General features: G+C 29.2%; 1 protein-coding gene across 1 annotated transcript in view; it reads left to right on the forward strand.

Annotated features, from left to right (window-relative positions):
- The first annotated feature begins 972 nt into the window (after positions 1–972).
- Positions 973–15,053, forward strand: part of LOC113378153 (GTP-binding protein RHO1-like) — a 38,014-nt gene continuing 23,933 nt past the window's right edge. The window contains exon 1 of the mRNA XM_026618678.1: positions 973–1,194. The gene's annotated coding sequence lies outside the window, so the exon portion shown is untranslated. The remainder of the gene's footprint in view (positions 1,195–15,053) is intronic.

The raw sequence follows: 15,053 nt of genomic DNA on the forward strand, positions 1-15,053 counted from the left end.
CGATTCCTATTAATACGGAGACGTGGTGATTACTTTTTGGCACAGACAGGTCTAGCCGTTTCAAAGATACGGGGAAAAAGTGCCAAAAACGGTATCTAAGTTTTTAAGAGAACGGAGCGTCCGATTTTAATAATTCAAAAAATATTTTACTTGTATTGACAAGATAAAGAACGGATTAACTGATTTTTAGTATGGCAGGTATAGCGGTTTCGGAGATCTAGTAAAAAAAGTAAGAAAAAATGCAATTTTAAGGTCAAAAATAATCATTAGACATACGCACATCAAATTATCAGATATTTTATGGAGATTTATTAATGTGTAACAATTTTGTTTGCATTTCTATGGGTTTCGTAATATCGTTTGCCCGTTAGTTGCGACGCGGCGCTTACGCGCTTCGATATTGCGTCTCTATGCAGCTAAAGCAGTGCGATTGCTTTGAAAAAAGTTCAAAATTTCCAAAATATTTCAAAATAAAAAAAAACATTTTTTGCCAAAAGTTTTTTTTTCAAAAATTTAAAATTTCTCAAAAATCTATCTTTTTCAAAATTCAAAACAAATTTAATCTTTTTTAAAAAAAATAATTTTTGGCACTGAAAGTTCGAGCAATTTGCCTTAAGGCACGATGCCATACACCACTAGTAAATTTTTCACCGGCATGCATAAGATCACGTCGCTGGACTAATACGGCTTCCTAGTTCCTACAATCATTCGATCTTATGCAAACCTTTCCATACCGTCGTGAAGATCTTCGGCATCTCGAGATCTTTAGAGTGCTTCAGATCTTCAGAACTTGAGACGTTCAGGAATGTTTTGCTTTTCCCGAATGCTCGTCCTTTGCCAATCGCCAATGTCTCGGTTCGTTCGGGTTCGTTCGGATACGTTCGGATCTGCATTGTACGTGGTTTGAACTTGCACCGACGGGCCGCGGTACCAATACCGAACTACCGAATACAATAGCAGGGGATAGTGCATGGTGGTTCGCTGAGAATCTGAGATCAGTGCTCATCAGTCGTTCGAGCTGTTCGGTTGTATCTTTTCGTGCGGCTATATGTTTGATGTTTGTTGTGCGTTATGATTATATTTTACCGTTGTTTCACTCGAACTTATAGTAAATAATTTGCAGTGTTTTAAAAGGATTTTATTTTGTCACGTGTGTTTTGTTTGAATTTGTGTGGATTTATACAGGATATAAAGGTTAGTAGATTCAAAAATAATAATAAATTCATTAAACTTATTAAACCATAAATTTAATTCGATTTATATATATATATATATATATATATATATATATATATATATATATATATGTTGAAAGATTAAATCTTCATGGCAACACATGAAAATTGTGGAAATTTTATAAATCTTTATTATTTCCATACCTTTCGACAATTTATCTTATGTCATCTTCAGTGGAGTACAAATTGAAACACAATACTAAACTAGTTTAGTACTGCTATTGTGAATTACTATTATCATAAAATAATTAGGAACATTTTAATGTACATATAAGTCTTTACACCATATTACGTTTAATAAATTAGTTTTATTTATCAGTGTTTCATTCTCACAAACTTTAAACTGTAGTTATTTTATATCTGTTTTTTTTTTTCAATTTGTAGTTTACTGAAAATGACATGACATAATATGTCGAAACCAAACAATATTAGGTAAATTAAAAATCTGCGATTTAAGTTTTGATTTTGAAGGAAAAAAATATTGTCCGAATTGTACATGACTTATATATAAGTCATATAAACCATTTATTTTATATAGTTTATTTTTTAATACAGATTACTTAATACAGAATGATATATTTTAATAGTAATATTAGAATGTATTTTTTGTGAATCGTTTAAATGACTAAATTGTTAATAGAAGACAAAAATAATCATATTGAAAAAAATATTCTGCGCGAAATATAACAATAATTTAAAAAAAACACAATACAAACTAGTAGGGTGGGTGGCATCGTGCCTTAAAGCAAATTGCTGGAACTTCCCGTACCGTAACGAAATGTTCGGGGAATACTGAATGTTTTCAAATAGATTATTATAAATATTGTAACATTGTCTAATATTTATAAGAATTATATAAACTGAATTGCAAAGTTGAAATTATTTGTTTAAAGTATATTAGAACTATAGTCAAAAAAAATTTTTTTTTAAATCAATTATTTCGTTAAGACAAGCAGAAAGTTCTTTGAATCAATTGAATCGGACGCTTAGTTCTCTCAAAAACTGCCATTTTTTGTACATTTAGCTCTGTATCTCCGAAATGGCTCGACCTGCCTTTGCTAAAAACTAATAACCAATTCTCCCAATCATTACTAATTGAATGTTTGTTAGTTCATTCAAATCGGATGGTCCGTTCTCTTAAAAACTCGATTTCTATTTTCTGCACTCTTTGTTCCGTATCTCCGTAACGGCTGGACCTGCCTATGCCAAAAACTAATCAGCACATCTCCTTATCAATAGGAATCAAAAATGTTTTTTGAACCATTCAAATCGTTTGATCCGTACGCCCGAAAACATGGACGAAAAATTGTATCCATACATACATACGCACACACACATCCATTTTTTCTGAAGTATGCCAAAATGTTCAGAAACCTTCAAAACGTCGAGAAATGTAAAAAATTTCAATTCCGATTTTCGGCCCATTACAATAACTTACCCTACGGGAAGTTAAAAAGAATAAACAATTATAAGTAATACTTTTTATTGTATAGAATATGTAAAATAATTGAAGTCTGTTATTGTATATGTTTTATATATGAAAAATACCATATAAAAACTGATAAAAAGGGCTTTTTATGATAAATTTCGTTTTCGGTTTTCCATATAAAAGTGATTTTTTCGAGTTACAGTTAACACATCTCTGCTGAAAATGTTTTAACGTTATTGTTGAATATTCGTAATAGCCTTATAAATGTTAGTACAACTTTTATTGTAATCCTTTTGAATATTTTGAACGACGTGTCTTTATTGCCTTATATATGAATGGCACACGTATAAATGTGTATTTTCCTATGCGTAATTGTATTTTATTCAAATGTGCCACATGTTTTGTTGATATGTAGTATAATATAACATTTACCATATTTTTCACATTAAGTAACACTTCAATTTACCGAATTCAATTATAACGTGTCTTTAACCCACGTGTATATTTGACATCCCACGCTCTGCATGAGGGCTTTCGGTAAAATAACAGAACTGCCTCTATTTAATACTAGTATAAGTCATGGCGTTTTCAAACATTTCATTAAATATAGTAAATGGATTCGATTCGTGAAATAATGTTCGTAATTTTCACCTTAGATCTACCCACAAGTAGAATATAGTGTGTCGTTTTATTGACAGAATTTTGCAAGCAACTTCCTGTGTATATAAGCATGCAAATAAGGACAGTACGATATATTAAAATTACCTTACAGCAGAAGTAATTTCAATATGTGCACACATAATAAAAAAAGATACGTGGAATATATGTGTCGATACATATTCATGTTAAGGTGTGCTGTTATTTTGTGAGTGAAATATTAAACTAGTGGTGTATGGCATCATGCCTTAAATTGCTGGAACTTCCCGTACTGTAATCAAATCATCGAGGAATGTTTTTATATAGATTTTTATAAATATTTTAACATTGTCTAATATTTATAAGAATTATATAAACTGAATTGCAAAGTTGAATTTATTTGTTTAAAGTATATTAGAACAAAATTAAAATTAAAATCTGAATAATTTTCGATATACAAAAAAATTTTTTTTTTTTGAAAAAAAAAATAGAAACAAAAAAAATTGCCAAAAGCATTCATTTTGTTGAAACAAGCAGAAAGTTTTTTGAATAATTCAAATCGGACTCTTAGTTTTCTCAAAAAATACCATTTTTGCACATTTAACTCTGTATCTTCAAAATGGCTGAACCTGTCTTTGCAAAAAACTAATCACCTCTTTGCCCAACCATTACAAATTGAATGTTTTTTAGATCATTCAAATCGGATAGTCCGTTCTCTCAAAAACTCGATTTGTATTTTCTGCACTCTTTGCTCCGTATCTCCGTAACGGCTGGACCTGCCTTTGTCAAAAACTAATCAGCACATCTTATCAATAGGAGTCGAATGTTTTTTGAATTATTCAAATCGGTTGATCCGTGCGCCCGAAAACGTGGACGAAAAAATGCGCACATACAAAACACACACACACATCCAATTTTTCTGAGGTATGCCAAAATGTTCAGAAACCTTCAAACCGTCGAGAAATGCAAAAGTTTTCATTTTAAATTTTCGGATCATTACTATAACTACCCTACGGGAAGTTAAAAATATATGATTCTAATAATACATAAATTTTTTACATCAACTTTAACTTCCCGTAGGGATAGTTTTCAAAAAAATCGAATATATTTTTTTAATATATAATTACATTTCAAAGGTTTCTGAACATGTTGCCAACACCTTAAGAAATATATGTGTGTGTATGTATGCGTGTGTATAAAAACATTATTTTGTATTGATGGGGAGACGTGCTGATAGTTTTTGGCAAAGGCAGGTCCAGCCGTTTCGACGATACGGGACAAAATGTGCCAAAAATGGTAATTCAGTTTTTGAGTAACGCAGCGTCCGATTTGAGTATTTCAAAGCCTTAAGTTTCTATATTATATTGTTAATATTTTATTACATTTATTATTTTATTATTTAGTTGTTTGCTTCTAGTAAATGAATGAAATATCTATACAATATGCCTGTTATTTGATTTGCCTATTGTTTCTGTTTTGTAACATGGTTTTAATTATAATCGTTATGGTCATGAATATTTAGCTCTGACTAATTTTATCCTAAAATTATTTACTTCAACCATTGCACGTATATTTCACTTTTATTACATCAATCTCACCAATCTAACTTTTAAAATAAATCTTATATTAGAAATCAAAATGTGTGTTAAAATCATAAATGTATTACATCTGTTTTATTGAAAGAATCTTTTGCCAGTCAGAGACAAACTGATATTGAAGACGTTCATTCTCTCACGTGATGTTTAATTGAAAGCTATTTGAAAGTATGCTAAGAATTAAATTTACTTTCATATATTTATTCATTTTAGTATTGAGATTCCATTCCATTATTCTATACTGTTTTTAATTAATCATTTATTCGATAATACAATATAATGACAAACCTTTCATATTCTTGCTAATTAGAAGCGTATTTTTTCAATTCACCGTAATTAGTTATTTCATCAATGTAATACTGAAATATTACTTTTGAACCTAGGAGTTATTTGGCATGATCTGAGAATCGACTTAAAACTGCAAACCGTTTGGCCTTAAACACTTATTTTAATAAGAAAATTCTTGAAATATACATTTTTACGAGTACATTAATAGTGTTTTTTTCTTGAACTATCGGACGACAAATTTTGTTGTAATAGTATAACATTTTGTAACAATATATTCCTAAAATTATTCAAAATTAATGTAATTATCGATGTTTGGGGTCATTAAATGAATCATATTATTTCTATAAATAATTAAACAAGAATTGTACTACACAAGAGATAGCTGGATCGGGTTCGATTCGTACCGATACCGGTTATTACTTGTAAGATATATAAATAGCATGTAAATATATTGTTAAGTTATACATTTTCAAGACCAATACAGCATTACTCACTAACAAAGACAACATGTAACATGCTATTATGAATTATAACGTATTATTTCAAAAATTTATGCGTTGGTTTTAGACATGCTCATTATTCTGTGCTAGTTTAAATTGTCTTTGTTTTCTCGAGTAAAACGTCGAATGTGTGTAATCCCAATTAAAATCGTTCTACTTTTAAATTGAAGACATTTTTGTGTGTTCAAAGTAATGATAACAGGTTTATCAAACACTTAATCAAAATCATTTATTTTACTCACTGATATACATGTGTCTGCATTCTTAACCTAAGTCTTTAAGCCACATATATATTATAAACTTTTTTTACAATTTCCGGTAGCGTAACCTATTTTTTCTGTTATAAAAATATTGCATAAATGCAATATAAGTACTTGTTGAAATATTCTTATACGTCCGGTATTTTTAGTTTTAATACCAGCAGAAATTCATGTTTAGTAATCTGTTTTATCAAACTCTGAGTTATAATTATGTCTTACTCTGCACAATTTTTTTTTATAAAAATGAAAAAACTTTCTTGGCGTCGATGTAATCATTAATTAGATCTTACAATTAATTACATATCATAGCATGTACGAGTGTGAATACATATCAGTATATGATGCTTTTGATATACCTCACAGTTAGGGGGCGTCCATTAATCACGTGAGCGAGTTTTTAAGGATTTTTGGACCCCCCCTCCCCCTTGGTGATCCATGGTGATATTCAAAATTACCCCCCCTCCCCCACCAAACATCACGTGTATTTTCAGTTACGTGATAAAACTGTAATTTTTTTAATTTTTTTTGAAAATGTTTAATTTTTTTTTAAACAGTCAGTTAAAAAATAAATACACGTGATATCTTACTATACCCCTCCCTCCCCCGCGTGATATTTCGTGATTTTTTATCAGGCCCCCCCTCCCCCTAAAAACCTCACGTGATTAATGGACGCCCCCTTAGAGAATTACTTTCCTGCTATTATACTTGAGTACACTAAAGTATCATCAATTTCTGTTTCGTAGTTATAATGAATATATGAAAAAATGAGATGATTTAAAAATAACAAAGCTAATGCGAATGATGCGCTTCTCTCAACTCTTAGTGAAATAATAAATAATTAAAATTCCCAACAAACAGTTTTTGGAGAAATCTTTATTAGGATGTTTAAACTCGGGACTAACCAATAATACTCGTAAACCATCGCAAATAATTCATCGATGCACCATTTTATTTTGAAATTCATAAAAATTTATTCATTTTTTACTATTCGAACTTTACCATGGATTAGTGGTTGCACTTGTGGGATTGCAATCAGATGTCTCAGGTTTGATAGCAGGGATATTGTTTTCACATGGAAATATGCCATATGTTTCAAAGTGAAAATAGCAAAATTCTTTACCACGCAGAAATTATTAAAATAAAATTCATCACAATTGTTTTGGGATGACTGAATTATTGAAAAAACCGATTCTAATCGCTGTTCATATAATAACAAAAATTATATCGCTGAAATTATACATTCTCTCATAGATATAATTATTCTTTACTATACATAAATATTTTTTATTAGATAAAGAATAGTTTCATGGCAGCCATTAATAAGCTCTTCAACAATTGTATAATTTTATAATTCTCAGGTGACAATTACAATTTTGTCTTAACTACATCTTTTCTGAGAAATAAAAGTTAAAATTCTCAAAGGCATGCTTGTAATTGCTCGTATAATGTTAGTTTTAGAAATGCTTCGAAAGACTATGTCGTGCATGTTAGTTTTAAAAATTCTTTCCTCTGTAAGCTCTTCTATGTTTACTTATTGTCTGTGCTAATACACACGATCAGTGATCTCATTCATCAGCTGGTCTAATTTTAATGGACTATTTTAAATTGCCATGAACAATTTCAATGAGCACCTGAAATTTGTTAATGAAATTATATATGGTAATTCACATTACATTAGAATCACGTTTTAAATAGTTTCATGTAATAAACTATTTTTACCCACTACATTATGATTCATCTTATTTATGGTTTGTTCTTCCTAGTTGTACATAGTTTATTATATTGTAATAAAATACATCATATTTATAACTGTGACACTAATGAGTTTAAAATGAAGAATGAAATTCTTTTGGCAAAAATTCAAGTTTTTTTTAGAGTCATAACTTAATAGGTCAGAGTAAATTTGATATCTAGGAAGCCATTAGAGTAAGATATTTATTTCATTTCTACATGTTTTTTTCTATTTTGCATGTATGTTGAGCAAAATGCTGAAAGAAGAACAGCTATAAATGCAAAATTAAAATTATGTATGTAATAAAATGCCAATTATTGGATTGATTCGTTCATTAAGGCTTTAAATATTGCTAGTGCGACTCTGGTCGTTTTACAAATAACAAAGCGGATGCGATATTTTTGAGTCATTTTGATAAAATACACAGCGTTTTTAACCGCCGATTTATTTTTTCATTATTTGAATACATCCTTTGGTTAAATTAAAGGAATAATGCTGTTGTGGTATTATATGTCATACAAAATTTAAATAAACATAGACAAAACCTTTCACACGTATCAATCTACCATAAAAAATACTTCATATTTATTATTAATAAATAATGGTTTATTAGTTTTAAACGTTGAAGTTAACACTTTAAAAATGTAAAAAACACGAACAACAACGAATATCACAATTTGATTTTGTAAAATTGGTTTTGATAGCATTGATTGTTTATGGAATTTGCTCATTTCAGGTATTCATCACATAATGTGGATCAAATGCACTAACTGTAGTTATATGGCATAAAATACTGTCACCATTAAAACTATTTTATATTTATAATTTACAAACTATAAAGAACAAAAACTTACCTGGAATCGTAAATGAGCTCTTCATGAAAGGCGTATCATTAACCTACTGTTTTATTGAAATAATATATATATATATATATATATATATATATATATAAATATATAAATAAATATATATATATATATATATATATATGTATTTATATTTATATATATTAGGGTGGTCCTTAAAATGGTAATTTTCGAATTTTCTTGTTCCCAGGGGCTCAAATGGTTCCAAATAGATAAAAAACAATTCTCTGAAAGTTTTAGCTCTTAATATTGTCTTTTACATAGAGCGCAATTCAATCAAAGTTTTGTATGGAAATAGCATGAAAAAATTTTCAAAAATTTTAAAAATGTTTTTCACATGTAATTTAGCGAACAAATGAATGAATAAAACTCATTCATTTGTCGCTAAGTCATACCTGAAACATTTTTTTAAAATTTTCAAAATTTTTTCCATGCTCTTTCCATACGAAGTTTGATTGAATTGCGCTCTATCTAAACGTTAATATAAAGAGCTAAAACTTTCAGAGAATTGTTTTTTATCAATTTGGAACCATTTGAGCCCCTGGGAACAAGAAAATTCGAAAATTACCATTTTAAGGACCACCCTAATATATATATATATATATAGTGTTTACTAATGTTAAGTTTGGAAAAATTTCTTATTCCCATAAATATGATTAAAAGAATTATTCTGTTTTTTTTTTCAAGTTTCAGTTTTTTACTTCTGAACAATAATTCTAAATAAAGTTTTGGAAGCTCGTAGACAAAGAACTTGTCAAATCGAAACAGCGGAAAAAGTGCTTCTGTGATCGATCGTTTCTGCTTGTAATACTACAAGTATTAATTATGTAATTATTGAAATCCACTTTATAGAATACTGTGCAGTTAAATGCACATCAATTAGTTTTCGAGGCCAACGCATCAGAAATAAGGTCTCGTCACTTGATAAACGTCCTTTAACGGCGAGGGCACTCGTGGTCGTGGGCTGGACACCGCGAACCGTTCACACGCAAAATAGTTTTTATCGTTAGAGCTGGGCTATCATTGTCTGAAAATTTAAATTGAAATTGAAACTGATGATAATGTTGAGTGATTGCGTCAGAGTGTGTGAATTTATTTGAGTAAACACCAATAAAAATGTTTCCATTGAAATGGAATAATTGTGAACTTGTACAGTATTTTTAGCATTTTAATTCGTTTAGGTGAAATAACAAGGCAATTTGAAATTTATTTGAAATTTATTTGAAATATATGGGCCAGTGGTGGCGATATTGTTTCAAGCGTAGGCTAACATCAACTAGTACCGGGTTTGCTGGTTCGATTCCCGCTACCGCCAAAGTCCGTCATCAGGCAACTTTGATGTCAAATTTCCACTTGAGGTTATAGATCTCAAATATAGCCTCAAGTGAAAATCGCCTTTCGAGGGTATATTTGCATATAAATAAATAATGGGTGTACTGCCCTAGGGCAGGTCCGTGAGCTGATTTAAAACTCCAACTCGATTCAGGGAAGAAATTTATATTATTTATTTATTTTAATATTTGCATATATATAATAAAAATGCCAGCAAATACTTCGAGTATAGTTATAATTGGTCATAATTGGATTGGACAACTACTGGGTTGCCATCGATTCAAAAATCCATATAATAAAAGTTAGAACAATTACTGAATGATTTAAGTGTGACAGTTTGTAATTGAATTAAAAAAAATCTGTATAATGAAAAAAATGAAATAGATATCAGTTATTATATATCCAGTAGTATACCGATAATTTCTACATACATTCAATTACTTCTAAATTTTATTTATATATATTTTAAAAAACATATGACTGATTTCTTACATGTGATTATTAATTGCCAATAATAATAATATTATACCATAACTTTAACCATATTTTCATTTGAAGTATGGTAAAGCGGCTTCGTTTTTTAACTTCCCATATGGTAAGTTATAGTAATCGCAAAAAAATCGAAAATGAAAATTTTTATATATCTTTATGTTTCAGAGGTTTCTGAATATTTTGGCACACCTTAGAAAAAATGGACGTGTGTGTATGTGAGTGTGTGTGCGTGTGTGTATGTGTGTTCGGATACAAATTTTCGTCGACGATTTCGAGAACACGGATGAAGCGATTTGAATAATTCAAAAAACATTCGATTCGTATTGATAAGGAGACGTGCTGATTAGTTTTTGGCTAAGGAAGGTCTAGCCGTTCCGAAGATATGGGGTAAAAAGTGCCAAAAACGGTAACTTAGTTTTTAAAAGAACGGAGCATCCGATTTGAATAATATGAGTATAAATTTTTACATTTCTATGGGTTCCGTATTAATGCTCATCTGTTAGATAGCGGCGCGGCGCTTACGCTCTTCGATAATTTTTTCTCTATGCAGTTAAAGCAGTACGATTGCTTTGAAAAAAAGTTCAGAATTTCCAAAATATTTCAAGATACAATTTTCTTCAAAAAGTCTTTTTTTTTTTTCAAAAAATAAATTTTTGGCAAAAATTTATAGTTTCTCAAAAATCTAATTTTCCAGAGTAAATTTTTTTCAAAAATGTTAATCTTTAAAAAAAAAATAATTTTTGGTACGGGAAGTTCCAGCAATTTGCCTTAAGGCACGATGCCATGCGCCTCACTATTTTTCTATTCCTTTGCTCAATAATCTAGTATTTTACATTTTTTATCTTATTTAATTACGAATTTTCTTGAGTATAGCTTGAGTGTAGTTCATAATTACAAGTACAAAAATATTTATTTCATGTGATTGTGGTACAAAGAATGTGGATGGAGAAACTTCTTAAAAACCTCGAAACCATAATCATTTTTTTTAAAATATTACATTTATATAATTATTGAATGTTTCAACTATTTTTACTAGCTCGAGTTTCTTGTATCCTCTCGTACGGTATTTAATTAGTTTAAATTAAATTAAATGTAATTCAATTAATTGGAATTCGTAAATATGGTCATGATGTTTACTTGTCGCAGTGTGTTAGTGACACGGCGACACGGGCGTGCGCGGGCGTACAGGTTATCGCGTGGGCCGCAGCGGGCCGGAGTCTTTACATACCTACATATAGGTACGCAGGCATATTTTTATAATGCATACATATGTCTTCAGAGCTATCGATGGAATTCCATTTATTTAATTTTGGTCACTACGAAAACAAATTAAAAAAGCTCGTACAAAATTGTTTAAACAGAGAACGAACACTTAATAAGGTTGCTGGCACGAAGCGGTAGGTCTGAAGATTTTAGCCGCTCTGCGAGATAGTCTGTTTATATATATATATATATATATATATATATATATATATATATATATATATATATATATATATAATAATGTCTTCCATAGATAATAAATTTTGTTTTTCTAAAAACGTAGATAAAATCACCCTCCCAGACTTTCAGTCCAATCTAAGCTTTATCACTAGGTGTAGTAATGATTTCCACAACCTGAAACACTTTACTGTCTCTATTCTTGGTTAATCAGACTTATTCTACATCATTGTTCAATAGTTTGGTCTCCGTGCACTGAACAATTACTCAATAGATTGGACAAGGTATAGATTAAATTCGAAAAATATGTGTCAAACTTTGCATGTGGGAGAACACAAGACTGAATTAATCTTAAGCATAAGCAAATGTAACAACTGAGAAAAATCTTTTTTTTTTCTACAAGATTGTGAATGGCATAATAGAATTACCACAACTCTTAGAAAAAATCGAATTTGCCACACCTAGGCAAGGATTTCGATCTAATAGAATTGTCAATACAACTAAATCCTCAAAAAAATACGTGCACAACAGTCCTTCAAACAAATTAACCAAAGTAGTCAACTAGTATTGCGGTAGTTTGAACTATTTCGATACTTGTCAAAACGTTTTTGAGACCAACATAAAAGGAAAAAAAATTAATACCTTAAAGTGCATCTGTACAATAAAATAATGTGTGCAATTAGTTATTAGATTATGTTACCGAAGTATTATGCTTAAAGTGTACGTGTATTATATTATATGTTAGTATTCAAATTTTATATTAGTAGTTTTTCAAGTTATGAAATTATTAGCGTAATATTATTAATTGTCCATAGCCGATTGGCGTATATATAAATATATATATATATATATATATATATATATATATATATATATATATATTATGTATATATATATATATATATATATATATATATATATTTATATATATGTAATTTTCCTTAATTTATTTGACGTAGACATATGTAAGTATAGTAAAATTATTTTCAATTACTAATCTTTCCACAAAATGTTAGCATTGACATTGAAAGTAAAGGTTCAATATTTTATCTAAATTTTCGTCGTCGATTTAGGGGAAAAAAGTTCATCTGATCGCATTCGGCTGATATAAACTATTAATATTAGTATATATTTCTATGTTCTTGGGAACGATGAAACATGTCATATATTTTGTGTGAATAACTGGAGGGTTACAAACCATGGGTGTAACTTTATGATAGTTTTAGGGTTTCATTTTTTGTGATAATAAGTTAAACATATTGGTTGACGTTTATGGATATTTTATGTATTTTTTACCAGGCAAAATTTACAATACTATGTAATGTAACGGAGAAATGTTGAGAAAGTGACATATAAAAAAAGCGTATTTTTTTTAGCTTCATGTATGTCATACATAATTTTTTTTGTTTGCAAGGTTTTGATCTATATTCTTGAATTTATAGTTGTGTGTATATATGGTTGTGTTTTAACTGGGTTGACTTATCGTAATATATTCTCTGATTTCTGACTAAAGTTAAACATTGTAATTAATACGAATATAAAATTAATCTAGGTGCAGGTATTAAGTTATATTGATAGGTTCATGTATAGATACACTTGAAACATTCGAGTTTGATCATTGGTCTTGCTGAATTATTACTTCCGAAGCCTATTACAATTAATTAATATAGACAGTATTTGTGTATTATATTTAAATACATATATGCAGATTCATATCCGCAATAACTTTTCCAAAATCTATTGGGTTACATAATTTTGTTCATATAAAATATTCATTAGGCAAATTAAATTATAATTTAGTTATCGCTTGTAGTATTCGTGATATCAACAGCAATTCTATTTACCTTTGCTTATTTAATTATTATTCCTAAGCAAAAGCGACATAACATTCATGAATGTGTAAATTTTTCGTGATTCATCGTTATTTAATTTTGTTGATTTGCACATGTTGTGAAATTAAACGTCGGTATATAAATAACCCTGAATGATTTGCTATTATACTGTTGGCGAATTTGATAAGAGGCACATTAATTTATCATGACTAACACATACACGAGCTGATACATATTTATTCTAGGAAAATGCAGCGAAAAAGAGATAACAAATGCTATTATCTGTTGAGATGTAAAATTCATTGCATTACTATAATTTGTTCTGTTATGCATTATAAACTTCATTAATTTTAAATAATGTGTGAACCACCAGACTACTGGTTTAAAATTGTAAAGAGTATTCGATTGAAGAATCCTGAAAATTTAAATATGTTATTAAACAAAAAAAGTTATTTTTCATTTTAATTAACTGCGCTTATTGACATCCAGACATAGGTATCAACCCATTTAAAAGCTCATGTTTCAGCGTTCGACGTAAACTTGTTAACCGATTTTGTAAACAAAAAATTAGTTCACGCAAAGTTTATGCTCATAGACATTGGATCCGTTTCAAACGGTCTAGTCGTGGGAATATTCTAAACATATACCGGGAGCGTAAACAGCCTCATAAAATAAATAAACACAGACCTGAAAATTAATTTTCTTCGTACTTTACTTCTTCTAAGATTATTTAACAGGCGCCATAAAAAGTTGGCCATACTCCAGGCTGCCATTTTATGTCATGTAGTAGAAGATTAAACCCGATCATTTCATGATTTCAAGTCATCATTTATTTAATTCACATGCTTATTGCATAACTGTATTTCGTCCTGTGCATATTTGAAATAAAAATGTTCAGCAAGAATGCGATTGTTTCAGATGATTGAAATCGTTATTTTGCAAATCGTGTCTATAATTATCCTAACATTTTCTTCCTTAATTGCAAGCAAAAATCATAAATAAGGATAAAAATATTGAATATTAACCTGGGTTACGCCGATTTAGATCGCTTTTATACCGCCTTTTCGTATTTGAGTTTTTTCTCGTCAATGGTGTTATTGTACATAACTACAACTTTAACTTATCCTCTATAAACCGCAATAAGTAAAATAGCTTTTTTTGTCGGCGAACATCAAAACTTATATCGACAACAATAGTAATTACTGAAATATTTTTTTTTATTTTATTCAATAATATTTTGTGGTCAGGATACAAAGCAATGTTGTATGTTACAGGAGCAAAAGCATGATTTCTACAAAAGATTTTTCTTTCATTCAGTTTTTTTAGCCTGGCTAGAGTATTTATCCATATATATAATATTATTATTGTTATTATTATTTTATAACAAACTACAATGAAATTTTATTGTATCAAAGC

The sequence above is a fragment of the Ctenocephalides felis genome, unplaced genomic scaffold (assembly GCF_003426905.1).
Source record: "Ctenocephalides felis isolate EL2017-DRISC unplaced genomic scaffold, ASM342690v1 CF-g0.4_SCAFFOLD_01886, whole genome shotgun sequence".
NCBI lineage: Eukaryota > Metazoa > Arthropoda > Insecta > Siphonaptera > Pulicidae > Ctenocephalides > Ctenocephalides felis.